The sequence below is a fragment of the Dendrobates tinctorius genome, unplaced genomic scaffold (assembly GCF_039654945.1).
Source record: "Dendrobates tinctorius isolate UK_male_01 unplaced genomic scaffold, ASM3965494v1 ptg000060l, whole genome shotgun sequence".
NCBI lineage: Eukaryota > Metazoa > Chordata > Amphibia > Anura > Dendrobatidae > Dendrobates > Dendrobates tinctorius.
In genome coordinates, this window is record NW_027361728.1 from 65791305 (window position 1) to 65805204 (window position 13900).

The 13900-nt window shown below is 40.6% G+C and overlaps 1 long non-coding RNA gene across 1 annotated transcript in view; it reads left to right on the plus strand.

The window, feature by feature from the left end:
• The window catches only part of LOC141092785 (uncharacterized), a 38640-nt gene extending 29596 nt beyond the window's left edge, over positions 1-9044 (plus strand). Inside the window, exons 2-3 of the long non-coding RNA XR_012232916.1 lie at positions 8409-8508; positions 8855-9044. This is a non-coding gene — a long non-coding RNA (uncharacterized lncRNA). The remainder of the gene's footprint in view (positions 1-8408; positions 8509-8854) is intronic.
• Positions 9045-13900: the final 4856 nt, after the last annotated feature.

A 13900-nucleotide genomic window follows, 5' to 3' on the forward strand; every position in this document is an offset into this window, starting at 1 on the left:
GTATGCATGGCCCCCTCATCCCTATTCTTGTATGTATGGTCCCCTCACCCCCCCAATCCTGGTATGCATGGCACCCCATTCCTCGTCCTGGTATGCATGGTCCCCTTACCCCCCAATCCTGGTATGCATAGTCCCCTCACCCCAATCCTGGTATGCATGGTCCCCCTCATCCCTATCGTAGGATGTATGGTACCCCCTCACCCCCCAATCCGGTATGCATGGTCCCCTCATCCCAATCTTGGTATGCATGCTCCTTTCACTCCCCTATCCTGGTATGCATGGTCCTCTCACCCCCCTTTCCTGGTATGCATGGTCTTCTCACCCCCTATCCTGGTATGCATGCTACCTCTCACCCCCATATCCTGATATGTATGGTCCCCTCACCCCCAATCCTGATAGGCATGGTCCCCTCACCACCCAATCCTGATATGCATGGTCCCCTCACCCCCCAATCCTGATGTGCATGGTCCCCTCACCTTCTATCCTGGTATGCATGCTACCACTCACCCCCCTATCCTGATATGTATGGTCCCCCTCACCCCTATTAAACTGCACACATACAGAAAAAAAACATTTATACTGACCTTTCTTTCCTGTGCTCCAGCGCTGTCCCGTTCTGCTGGAGGCCGGGGGAGGAGTGTGGGGGAAGAGTGTGGCGCTGGAGTACACGCATACCCATATCACGCTGTCCGGTGCCATATTGCTGAAGACACTGCAAATGTGTCTTCAGTAAAATGGCGCAGGATAGCGCTATGCGCATGCGCGATTCTGGCGCCCACTCCTGCCCTGGTCTCCGGTGAGATGAGAAGTGCTGCGGCAACGCTCCTCCCGGTCAGGTAAGTATGTAAGTATGGCGCCGGAGATCGCAGTATGGATTGAGTATCTACCCGTACCGTGATCTCCGGTGCCATAGACTCCCTGTACCGCTGGATGCCTTCTCCTGTCAGGAGCCAGACTGTGCAAGCGCATTGTGCTTGCGCAGTGTATAAAGGCTTCGGGCAGAGTGACGCTTACAGCGTTATATTATAGATATATACATTTACTATGTGTATACATGTATTCTATCTATTCTATTTTAACATGTCAGTGTGATTTTACAGTATAGCGCACTGAATTGCTGGCTTTTCTAAAGGACACCTGTGCGTATTTCTCGCAAGTCACACGCATGGTCCGTGTGTAATCTGATTTTTTCTCGCCCCCACATACTTGCAATGGCTACTCTTGGCTGAGATACACTTGAAATCGCAGCATGCTGCGATTTCTCTCACACGTATAAAACGGGCGAGAAAAAATTGGATGATGGGAGCTGCCACATAGATTAACATTGGTCCGAGTGCTATGCGATTTTTTATCGCATAGCACTCGTCCGTATATCTCGCAAGTGTGACTCCGGCCTTAAAGTGACATTGGTCAGAACTGGAAAATTTGTCCTTGTCGTAAAGGTGAAAACAGATTTTTGGGTGAAAGGGTTAAAATATAATTGTCATTTTAATTTTTATTTAATAAATCAATAATGCACATTAAAACAAGCAGCGGCGATACTTAATACATGTACTTTGTTTATTTTTACATTAAATATGTGTATTTATGTGTATAATAACTTTTCTTTTTTTGTTCATTATTTTGTGATTTTTTAAATATTTTACAATTTTATATTTTTTTAATTTAATTTTTACTTTTTTACCTTAATCCTCAATGGAACATCAACTTTCCATTGTCTGATCCCTAATTCAATACTGTGCAATGCTTCTGCATTGCAGAGTATCAAATCAGTCACTGGCACACAGGCAGGAGGCGTGTTAACTCCTGCTATGAGCATGAACTTACAGGACACCATACCTTGGTGACCCCGCAGACATCTTTTGGCTCAGTATTACCATGGAAACCATCTACGCAACAAGATTGCAATCACATTGTGCCGATTGGAGAAGAGAGGGAGATCCCTCCCTCTACTATGCAGATCGATGTTACTGTCACTATTGAAAGCAGCATCAAAGGGGTTAAATGTCTGTTATCAGTGCTAGCACTGATCTTGTGTGCTTCTGCAGGGTGTCAGATGTAATATCTAGCTGATGCCAGCTGATGATTGCTCTGGCTCTGAAAGTGAGCTTGAAGCGATCTTCCTGCCACAGCGGTTTGTGCGAATGCACCTCCATCAGCGCCGCACATATACGGCGGATGTCATGAATGGGTTAGGGTGTGGGTGGTAACCAATGGTCCTTTGTCAAGGGTCAGAAAGCTCTTATTATTCTAGGAGAACACTTTTTTTCATCCTAACATTGCTAATAGGTTTGCAGCTGTAATCTTATAGCTTCTACCACATATCTACTGTAAATAATGAATCCCCCATGTTAATGATATTCACTAGTGTTGATATAAGAGGTACATGTGTTTACCTCTAATATTAGCTAGACATTTCTTAGAGATCAGTCAAAATATGTTGTGAATGACCTTGGCTCACGCACAACCGCCAAGGTTTGGACTGCTCCCAGTCATTAAGGTCAGCAGACATTGTTTGCAGTGCATACCTTGCGTTGAAAATAATTTCCACTTGAAAGTGCAGTTGAAGGACAAGCTACAAAGACAGTAGCTCCATCATAGATGAAAATGGAAATGGATTGCTACATGGAAGTTATGAAACAGAAGTGCACAAATGAACCAGAATTTTATTTTCTTGGCAACTAGCCCAAATAGGCTTGTTGAAGCACCTATTTCGGAGGTCGTAGATTGGGCTTCATAGATGAGTTATCTGCGAAATTTAGAAAAATAATATATATTTAAATAAGTTTGATTACCGTAATTGACATTTGTAAATTACTTCATAACTAGTTAAGTTGTTATACAATCCCTTAAAGACATCACTCATGTCTGAAAAGGTAGTAGTAAGAGAAGAGAAGACTTTTGGTAAAGATTTAGGCTATGTGCCCACGTTAGCGTTTTTAAACGCTCAGGAAACTGATCCCCTTCTCAGAAAACGTGCGTCTTTTTTCCGCTCGTTTCTTGCGCGTTTTTTGCACAAAAGACGCGCGTTTTTGACACGTTTTTTGATGCACGTTTTCTGGGAACATTGGGGAAGGCTAAAAATGCTCAGCAATGCGGAAATTAATGAGCATGCTGCGTTTTTAGCCGCTAAATGATTCCTGAGCATTAAAAACGCATGCATTGGCACAAAAAGCCAAAAACGCATGCAAATTAATTTGAAGCTTCTTTTAAGCGTTTCTGCTGCATCTGAGCCGGCACAAACTCTGCGTAAACGCTTAAAAAACCGCAACGTGGGCACACAGCCTTAAGGTTTGGCCATTCGAGCTTAGGTGGCCTGCTTATAACGTTGCTGGCTTACGCATGGGGACCAAATAAACCTCCCGATTTGTTTGATTGTTTATTTTTTCCAGTGCTTATAATGCCTGTGGCTAGGTTTCAAAGAGAACCGATGTGTGCTATGTACAGCAATACTATATTATTGCTATATTTCCGCATGTAGAATAAATGAACGCTAAGGGGACATAAAAAAAAGTAAAAAAAACCCCATAAAAACACCTTTTCCCCAAATAAAAATGGATGAAATTTTTTTTAAAAAATACACATATGTAGCAGCATGTGTGATCTATCAAACATAAAATTAACTAAACAGATTGTTAAACACCGTAAAAAGAAAATGTTTTAACACACCAAATTTTTTTTTTGGGTTGCTTCAATGCTGCAAAAAAGAAATTAAAACTTCATGCATATGGTATCAATAAGAAAGTCAGCTCAACCAATAAAAGGCCCAACACAGCTCCTAAATAAAAAAAAAAATATCACAGGAAAAAGGTGACACAAGCAAATAATTTTTTTTTCTTCAAATCTATGAATTTTTTTCAACTGCTGAAATATTTTTAAAAAACTGGATTGTCCTGACACGGAGAATCAGGGCACATGGTCATTTACCACACAAGACCAGAAAAACACCCCAAAAATAATGTTGGAATTGCAATATTTTTTTGGGCAATTCCACCATACTTGGATTTTGTTCCTGTTTTCCAGTACATTTTATGGTAAAATGAATGGTGTTATTCACAACTTCAACTTGTCCCACAAAAAACAAGACCTTAAATGTCTATCTAATGAAAAATAAGTAATGGCTCTTGGAAGAAAAGGAGGAAAAAAAAACGAAAAAGAGAACATTGGCTGCACCGAGAAGGGGTAAAACAGGATCTGTCACGAAGTCAGACATTTATATTTTTTTCTCCTATTTTATGTCCATTTCTTCCTTGAGTATTCTACTTTTCCTAAATAAGCCGTATGGTTGCAGACTTATGAGCCTTTTTATTTAGCATTATTATGATCTTTATCAGGGGTCGATAATCCTATGAACAATGCCTTTTTGGTAAAGACCATAAAAATTAGCACTAAATAAAAAGGCTCATGTCTCCGGAACCGTATTGTGGATTTAAAAAAAAAAGAAAAAGTAGTGGAGATAAGAGGAGTAAAAAAGAATTGACAACTATTTAATTTCAGGAGCAGACACAGTCAGAAGAGTCCCCTGTGCAAGAACAAAATATGGGCCCTTTGCAGTCCATTAGCTCATCATAATGCCCACTACCCACTTTGGATGTAGACATGGACCCCATTACATCCTGCATAGGTTGCACTAATGGTTTGTCCGAATTCTTTAAAGTTAACCAATTCGTTTCTGATATGCTATTAGTGAACTCTGATTTAATAAATGGGGGCGCTGTTCAATGGGCTCATTCGTCAGCGAGAGTAGAGTGCCTGCACAAGTCTCCCCTGCTTTAGAGGACTAGTGTCGTCTGTATGACACCATTCAATGTGAGATCAGTGTGAACATTGTGGATAAACTGTATAATTAAAGTCTTAATATGACAATATAGCCTAAGATGTGGTGAAGTCTGAAACATTGCATATACTGTAGCTCTGACACTTCCCAATAGTTATTAAAAGCCAAAGAATAGATTAGAAAGCTTTAGATCTATACTATAACATAGAGAATGAGAACGTTTCTTTCTTTGGTAGGTGTTAATCCTACGTCAAAATTTAAAAGCCAACCAGAGCTCTTGACTTTCACAATTAACAGTTCAAGTCAAGCCGCAATGCTCCTGCCAACAGCTGCCATACATTCCAGCATAGGCTCTATATAAAGCCTGTAACCTGCATAGAAAGAACAGCTAGAGGACATTGTATCACTCATCCATACACATGGGGGAGAAGACAAGCAGCGGATCAGGTATGCAAAATGATTCAATAAATCTGTATTGTTCTATCATTTAAATAGTTATTGTGAACTCAAAAATTTTGAAACTATTCAGAGTGTTTTATGCCAGAAATCTGGTGACAGTACAGTGATGAATCAGGGTCTTAGATTCCATACAATAAAGAATAGTGGAATATGCTGATCATTACAACCATCAATCCATTGATAGAATCCAAGTCCAGACAAGCAAATAAGGCTCATAGATCAAATTGGAAAGAAATGTACAACTTTTTTTTTTCTTGCTGAAAAAAAAAAAATTAAAATTAGTCCCCTTAACAATCAGCTCTGGTCAGGCTGTAACACAGAAAATGCTGTCCCATTGGTGATACAAACCTGAAACGGACCTTCCTGGACTCAGTGCCTGAATTTTGTGACAAACATATTATTTTTAGTTGTGTAACTTCCTAATTTAAGCACTACATTTTTCTTTAGCTGGAAAAATAATTTTAAGGGGGATCTGTCACCGGATTTCACAATACAAACTGCACTGATTATATTAGATCTGATTGAGACTGGTGTACATACTTTGAAAATATATGTAAGAATCACTGTTTAATCCTAATATTAAAATCAGCATTTTATGAGTTCAATAGGATTATACAGCAATTTTGACATGGATTTTTCAACGTAAGTACATAAGCCTCATCAGGTCTGAGAGATCTATTTGATAATTGTGACATATCCACTTTAAGCATAAAAATATACAAAGACAATTAACATTAAAATACTGATCTTTTGTTTTACATATAATTGTAGTTTCTGAGTATAAAGATTTGACTCTATTCTGTAGATGTCAGCTGAGTACAGTCAATATCTGAAGGCTTCTACGTCTACATACTTGTCAGATATTGGGAAAAACCTGAAAGTCCTGCTAAAATAAAATCACTTCAGATCACAGGATAAGAGAACAGTGATGTGCCAGCTTCAGTAGAAATTAGACCGGACCTGTCATACCAAACTTTTTTTTTAGCTTTGTGCTAGACTTTTCTAAGAAATCTATAGTTTTCCAGAATTTTAATTTCACCCTTTATGTTATTTTCATGACTCTAACTCATTTACGCAAATGTAGATAATTATGTATGTACAGTAGAATTCTAATAATCCTCCATTTACTACATCTGCCAGTGACGTAGCTATAAGGGGTGTATAGGCAGCAGTAGCACCCAGCCCTGGTGATGGAAGAAGATGTAAGAAGATACCTCTGTTATAAATGTCACATAATAGGTGGGGGCTGGGTCACATATTTTCCACTGAAACCCAGGAGCGTCAAGTCATACCACTGACAAACTTATTTACAGAACCTTTTGTTATTTAAAAGTGCTCTTTAATTTCTAAAAAAAGCCACAAAATGCATATTTATTCCATCTGTGACCCATCACAGATTCCCCTTTTGTTCCTGCTGCTCTTTGATGCTAAGCTGCCTGCAAGTGCTAGCTGCAGCCAATCAATGGCCATTGCAGTTATGTGCCATATTAAAGATATCATGACGGATCTCTGATCAATGATGCCAGTCATATGGCATCTGTCCTTTAAGGGCAGCGCTATACTGCCTTCAGCTCACCAACAAGACCAGTAGGGATTGGAGAGGTGATTGCTGCACACCCCATATAACATAATGCACACCCCATAGTACTCCCGTATTATGGCCACCACATACTTACTGATTAAAAAAAAAATAACAACACCTTTCCCTGTACCTTCGCTGCTCCAGTCTCTGCCGCATGACTCCTCAGCAGCTCAACTGCTTGGCACAGCATAGCGATGCATCAATGCTTTCAACTGTATCGGATTCTAGTGATGCTGATACTGATACAGTTGAATGTAGGATATCGAGTGGGGCGGAGCCTGATCACGGGCTCCTTACTGGTCATGTGGTCTGCTGCAAATGCCTAGTTTGCCCCGCCCTAACGCAGGCCCTGCTCCTACTGAATGGGAAAGCGGACAGCGGTTTTCACCGGAGAAGCCCTTTTAATGCAAGCCAGTGAAATTATACATCACAGTAAGGCTCAGTTCACACATCCCTATTTTCGGTTTGTGTGGTATCCTTAAACAAAACTGTCAGCACTCAGACTAATGATAATCAGTAGGGCTATTCAGATGATCGTTTGTATTTATTTTTTCAATGGACCACTTTTCTATGTGAAAAAATAACAGCATGCACTAGCTGAAGAGCCCGACGCTGCCCGGGCATAGTAACTAACTGTGGTTAGTTATAGCAAATTATAATTATCCTCCATCCCATAGTCCCGTGCCCATATACCCATCATACATATCCTCCATCCCATAGTCCCATGACCATATACCAGTCATACATATCCGCCATCCCATAGTCGAGTGCCCATATACCCATCACACATCCTCCATCCCATAGTCCCATGCCCATATACCCATCATACATATTCTCTGTCCCATAGTCCCATGCCCATATACCCATCATACATATCCTCCATCCCATAGTCCAGTGCCCATATACCCATCACACATCCTCCATCCCATAGTGCCGTGCCCATATACCCGTCATACATATCCTCCATCCCATAGTCCAGTGCCCATATACCCATCACACATCCTCCAACCCATAGTCAACCATTATGACATCATAATGAGTGGCGGGGCTTGCAACCTATGATGACATCAGTATCGCCATGGCAACCATTATGACATCATAATGAGGGGCGGGGCTTGATACACACACACACTTTTTCCCTATTATGTAGATAGGGGCAAAATTGTTTGGTGAACTGGAACGCGCGGGGTTAAAATTTCGCCTCACAACATAGCTTAGGACACTCTTGGGGTCCAGATGTGTAACTGTGCCAAATTTTGTGACTGTAGCTGCGACGGTGCAGATGTCAATCCCGGACATACACACACTTGAGCTTTATATATTAGATATACCACTAGCGGCTGTAATTTGTGCACATTCTGAAGAAGTAATGATTTGGTTCTGAAAGGGTGGCTAAAAGAGTTGTCAATGACTATTTCTTTTTTTTATTTTACTATGGGCCTAAAAACTAACAGGCAAATAGTTGCTAACAGAGACAACTACCTGACTACTTTACTCGGCATTGGATCTACCAAAAATTCAAAAATAGTTCTGGATAACCTTTTAAAATACAAGATGGAATGTAACACAGAACAATCTTCATCTTGGCAGGCATGGCGGAATTTCGTCGGTACCTGATGCCCACATTACTGATCGCTGGATGGTTCATTGGCTGTGGAGTGATGGTATATTTTATTTTCTCCTGAACAGAGTAAGTATCTCATAGTTATAATTTATGAGTCTCTAAGTATTTTTTAGATCTATACTCTTTTTTCCCTGTATGTTTTGCGCTCTCACTTTCTTAGATATTTTTTTTAAAGTCACCATTTTTTGTCTCATGGTATTATTTTCTTTTTATTATTTTGCTCCAAGTACATCAAAATGACACACGCAATTCATGAATTTGGCGAACAGGCAAAAATGGTCTTTTTTCTGTCTTTGCTGTTGGTGAAACCTGCAATAAAAATGAAGCTGCTATTTCAGATTATTTTCAATGTATTATACAGTACTTCCAAATAGAATATCATGACTAATAAATATATATTTTTTTCTTTTAGATACGAGTTGAAAATGTTTGACAAAATGGAGCTACTTCCCCATTGCCGCTTCTCATTCTAAGTGCCCAATGTAGCGTCCCAGGAAACTACCAAACTTTGTATTTTGAGTATAACCGATATCAATAGCAAATTGTCTTTTTTATCATTATTATTATGTATATTACTTTATTATTAAATCTTTAAAGAATTATTTTTCATTTCTTGCTGTAAAAACAAAAGAAAACAAAACAAAAAAAGAAAAAACAAAATAAAAGAATAATAAATGGGTTTTAATAAATAAATTGTAAAAAATAGTATAAAGGTTATAATACAACAGATTACATATTGCACTAGATAAGAAATTTGGTTAGCTTACATGTAACACTTACACCACTTCATCACTGTAAAATGGTGATAGCATGGTCAATTGGGATATTACATCACTTACCTGAATGGTGCCTATAAGTTCTATTGTAAGCACATAGCAGTTCCTTGAGGTCATCGAAAGGTACGTACTGTATTCCAAACTCTTCATACCTCTCAACATAGGAGGATCAAGGTGGCTTTCAATGGATACGTCTGCATATTGTTTGCTGGATCATTTTCAGGTGAATAGCTGTTAAGTATGCAGTGTTAAGGATGCCTGTTGCATGCTTGTAGTAGCATTTAAAGAAGACCTTTCAATGGATATTTTTAAACCTTTCATAATCGGAGGTATTTTTAATTTTTCGTTTTTTGCTCCCCTTCTTCCCAGAGCCATAACCTTTTTATTTTTCCATCAATATGGCCATATGAGGGCTTTTTTTTTGCGGGACAAGTTGTACTTTTTGAATGACACCATTGGTTTTACCATGTCGTGTACTAGAAAACAGGAACAAAATTCCAAGTGCAGTGAAATTGCAAAAAAAAATGCAATCCCACACTTGCTTTTTGTTTAGCTTTTTTACTAGGTTCACTAAATGCTAAAACTCATCTGCCATTATGATTCTCCAGGTCATTATGAGTTCATAGACACCAAACATGTGTAGGTTCTTTCTTTTTATTTAAATGGTGAAAAAAATTCCAAACTTTATTAAAAAAATAAGTAAAATTGCATCATTTTCCGATACCTGTAGTGTCTCCATTTTTCGTGATCTCGGGTTGGGTCATGGCTTATTTTTTGCGTGCCGAGCTGATGTTTTTAATTATACCATTTTGGTCCAGATATGATCTTTTGATCGCCCGTTATTGCATTTTAATGCAATGTTGCGGCGAACAAAAAAACATAATTCTGGAATTTTTACTTTTTTTCTTGCTACACCGTTTAGCGATCAGGTTAATCCTTTTTTTATATTGATAGATCAGGCGATTCTGAGAGCGGCTATACCAAATATGTGTATGTTTGTTTTTTTTATTGTTTTATTTTGAATGGGGCGAAACTTTTATATTTTTTACTTTTTTTTATATTTTTAAAAATTTTCTTTTACTTTTGGCATGCTTCAATAGTCTCCATGTAAGACTAGAAGCTGCCATAACCCGATTGGCTGTGCAACATACAGGCGATGATCAATTCGCCTGTATTTAGTTGAATTACTCACTTGTTATGAGCGCCGACCACTTGGCGGCGTTTACAGTAAGCTGGCAGTGACAACCATAGAGTTCTCCAGGAGACCTCTGGTTGTCTTGCCAACACTTTTGTGACCCGCGATCATGTGATGGGGTCACCGATGGGCGGATTTCGGGCATGATTGAAGGAAGCACATGTTAAATGCCGCTGTCAGCGCTTGACAGCAGCATTTAACGGTTAATAGCCGCGGGTGGACCAGACCACATATTACCACCACATAGTGACCAAATAATAGCACATGCAAGGAAAAAATACCACCACACTATGGCCGGACAACATATTACCACCACATAGAGACTGAATACTACAATACTGATCATTAATAAAAACACACAATACTAATATCATCATAAGTGCCATTATACACAGAAGATCTGTACTTAGTATGCAGTGTCTGTGTACAGGTAATACAATGATTACCGGTGATATTATACACAGTAGCTCTGTATACAGTATCAGTGTACAGGTAATACAGTGATCAACAGTGACTTTATACTCATGAGCGCTGTATATATTTTACAGGTTATACTGTGATCAATGACATTATACACAGGAGCTCTGCATTTAGTGTCAGTGTAAAGATAATACAGTGATCATTGGTGACAGTGTACACAGGACCGCTGTATATATAGTATACAGTGTATAGTGTCAATATACAGGTAACACACTGACTCACCAGTGACATCTCTAGGTGAAGTCCTTCATCTTTGCTTTTCATCTTCATCTAGTCAGGGCTCGTCTCTGCAGGAAATAACACAGTTATCTAGAGCACTGCGTGCAGAATACATTACTTAATTTTTTCCCAACTTCTAAACTACACCAGATGAAGAAAAAAAGGTGACTTAGTGTCACTCTGCACAGTAACAGGACCGCCTTCCCCATTTAAAACAGTATCCTCAAAAAATAAAATAAATACATCATTGCAGTAATAATATCCCTTAATTCGCCCTTATGGTAATAATATCCCCCATCCTGGCCCCCATGTATCTCATTCCTGGCTCCAGCGATATGTTCTCCCATCCTGGTCCCATATGTTCTCCCATCCTGCCCTCATTAGTATCCATTCTACTGTGGGAGAGAGGGTCCCCGTCGAGTGTCCTGGTCGGAACCAAGGGGACCGTCACCTGGGTTCTGAGGGAATCTGTTTCCGGGGGACAGAGTTCGGGGACGGACCGTTGTGACAGACAGATGAGCTGGGGGAGGGACCAGTATGAAGGAGGAGGGGAATTCCTGGGACAATGAGTCAGCAGAACGATGTTATGATTGAGTCACCGTAGGAGGCAAAAACAGAAATGCTAGCTAAGTCCAGAAAACCAGAGCAGTTGGCAGCTATCGGATTGCAGACCCCTGATCCTATCACAACAACTAACAGTAGCCGTGGGGGGTTCCTACGATGCCCTAGACCCCTCGATCACAGCCGGAGAAATAAATAGTCCTACAGAAAGAAAAGGGAAATCTAAACTGCCCCAGAGCAAAAGGCAGCCCCCAACATATAATGACGGTGAAGCAAGATGAAAACACTAACACAGACAGAAAGATAGACTGAGCAAAGACAGGGCCCAAACTACCTAGATAGGAAAGGACAGGAAGGCTGCTGTCTGCAATCCGTGAAAAACCCTATGAAAATAAGAGCCAACAGACTGACAGTGAAAAAGGCCCTGAAGACGCTAGGCTTCAAAAAAGCTATGTCAGTACTCAGGAATATTCTGAAGACAGAGCAACAGGCAAAAGGAGATTCAGCTCACCCCAGCAGGGAATGTCAGAATCCAGAAAAGCAAGGAAAACAAAAACAAAACATAAATGCAAACAGGCAAAGCAGAAAACTTAGCTTTAGGGAAGCAGGAATCAGACTGGTGTCCTAGAAGTCCACAGAGAAATCACCCGCAGGGCAGAAGGGCGTCGGCAGCCTTATATCCAGTCAGTGACTCCACTCAGGTGTTTGATAATCAGGCTCATTACCTTCCTTTACCAGAATAGGGAGTTCACCAGACCTCAGTGACGAAGGGGAAAATGAACTTACAACAGTACCTCCCCCTTGAGGAGGGGGTCACCGAACCCTCAACCACGCCACCAGGGCGATCAGGGTGAGCCCGATGAAAGGCACGCACCAATCTTTTGGCATGAATATCAGAGACAGAGACCCAGGAATTATCCTCCTGACCATAACCCTTCCACTTAACCAAATACTGGAGTCTCCGTCTAGCCAGACGGGAATCCAGTATTTTCTCTACCTCATATTCCATGTTACCTTCAACCAATACAGGGTCTGAAGGTGCCACCCCAGGAACAACTGGTTTAACAAACCTCTTCAACAAGGACTTATGGAACACATTATGGATTTTAAATGTGACAGGAAGAGCCAAACGAAAAGAGACCGGATTAATAATCTCCAAAATCTTGTAAGGTCCAATAAATCTAGGCTTAAACTTAGGAGAAGCCACCTTCATAGCAATATTTTTTGATGATAACCACACCATATCACCAATCTTAAACTGGGGACCAATGGTCCTATGTCGGTTGGAAAACCGCTGGGCCTTTTCCTGGGAGAGAGATAACTTATCCACCACTTGGTCCCAGATCTGGTGCATTCTCTCCACCACAGTGTCAACACCTGGGCAGGCAGAAGGCTCCACCTGCCCTGAAGAAAATTGAGGATGAAACCCAAAGTTACAAAAAAAAGGTGACATCAAAGTGGCAGAACTAGCTCTATTATTTAAAGCAAATTCGGCCAAGGGCAAAAATGAAACCCAATCATCCTGATCAGCGGAAATAAAACATCTCAAATACGACTCCAAGGTCTGGTTTGTTCTCTCGGTCTGCCCATTGGTCTGAGGGTGAAAAGCAGAGGAGAAGGACAACTGAAATCCCAGCTTGGAACAGAAAGTCCTCCAAAATCTAGACACAAACTGAACTCCTCTGTCAGATACAATGTTCTCAGGAATCCCGTGCAAGCGAACCACCTGTTGCAAAAACAGGGGCACCAACTCAGAGGAAGATGGCAACTTAGGGAGTGGTACAAGATGAACCATCTTAGAGAACCTATCACAAATCACCAAAATAACAGTCATTCTTTGAGAGACCGGCATATCAGAGATGAAATCCATTGAAATATGGGTCCATGGCCTCCTGGGGACCGGCAAAGGCATCAACAACCCACTAGAGCGAGAACAAGATTTAGACCGGGAGCAAGTCCCACAGGACTGCACAAAATTCCTGACATCATGAGACAAGGTGGGCCACCAAAAAGAGCGACTCACCAGATCTCTAGTACCAAAAATACCTGGATGACCAGCCAATGCAGAGCAATGAACTTCAGACATCACTCTCTTCTTCCACTGGTCAGGAACATACAACTTTCCACTGGGACAACGCTCAGGTTTGTCCTCCTGGAACTCTTGCAGAGCAAGTCTCAAATCGGGCGAGATGGCAGAAAGAACTACCCCTTCACCTAAGATGGTAGC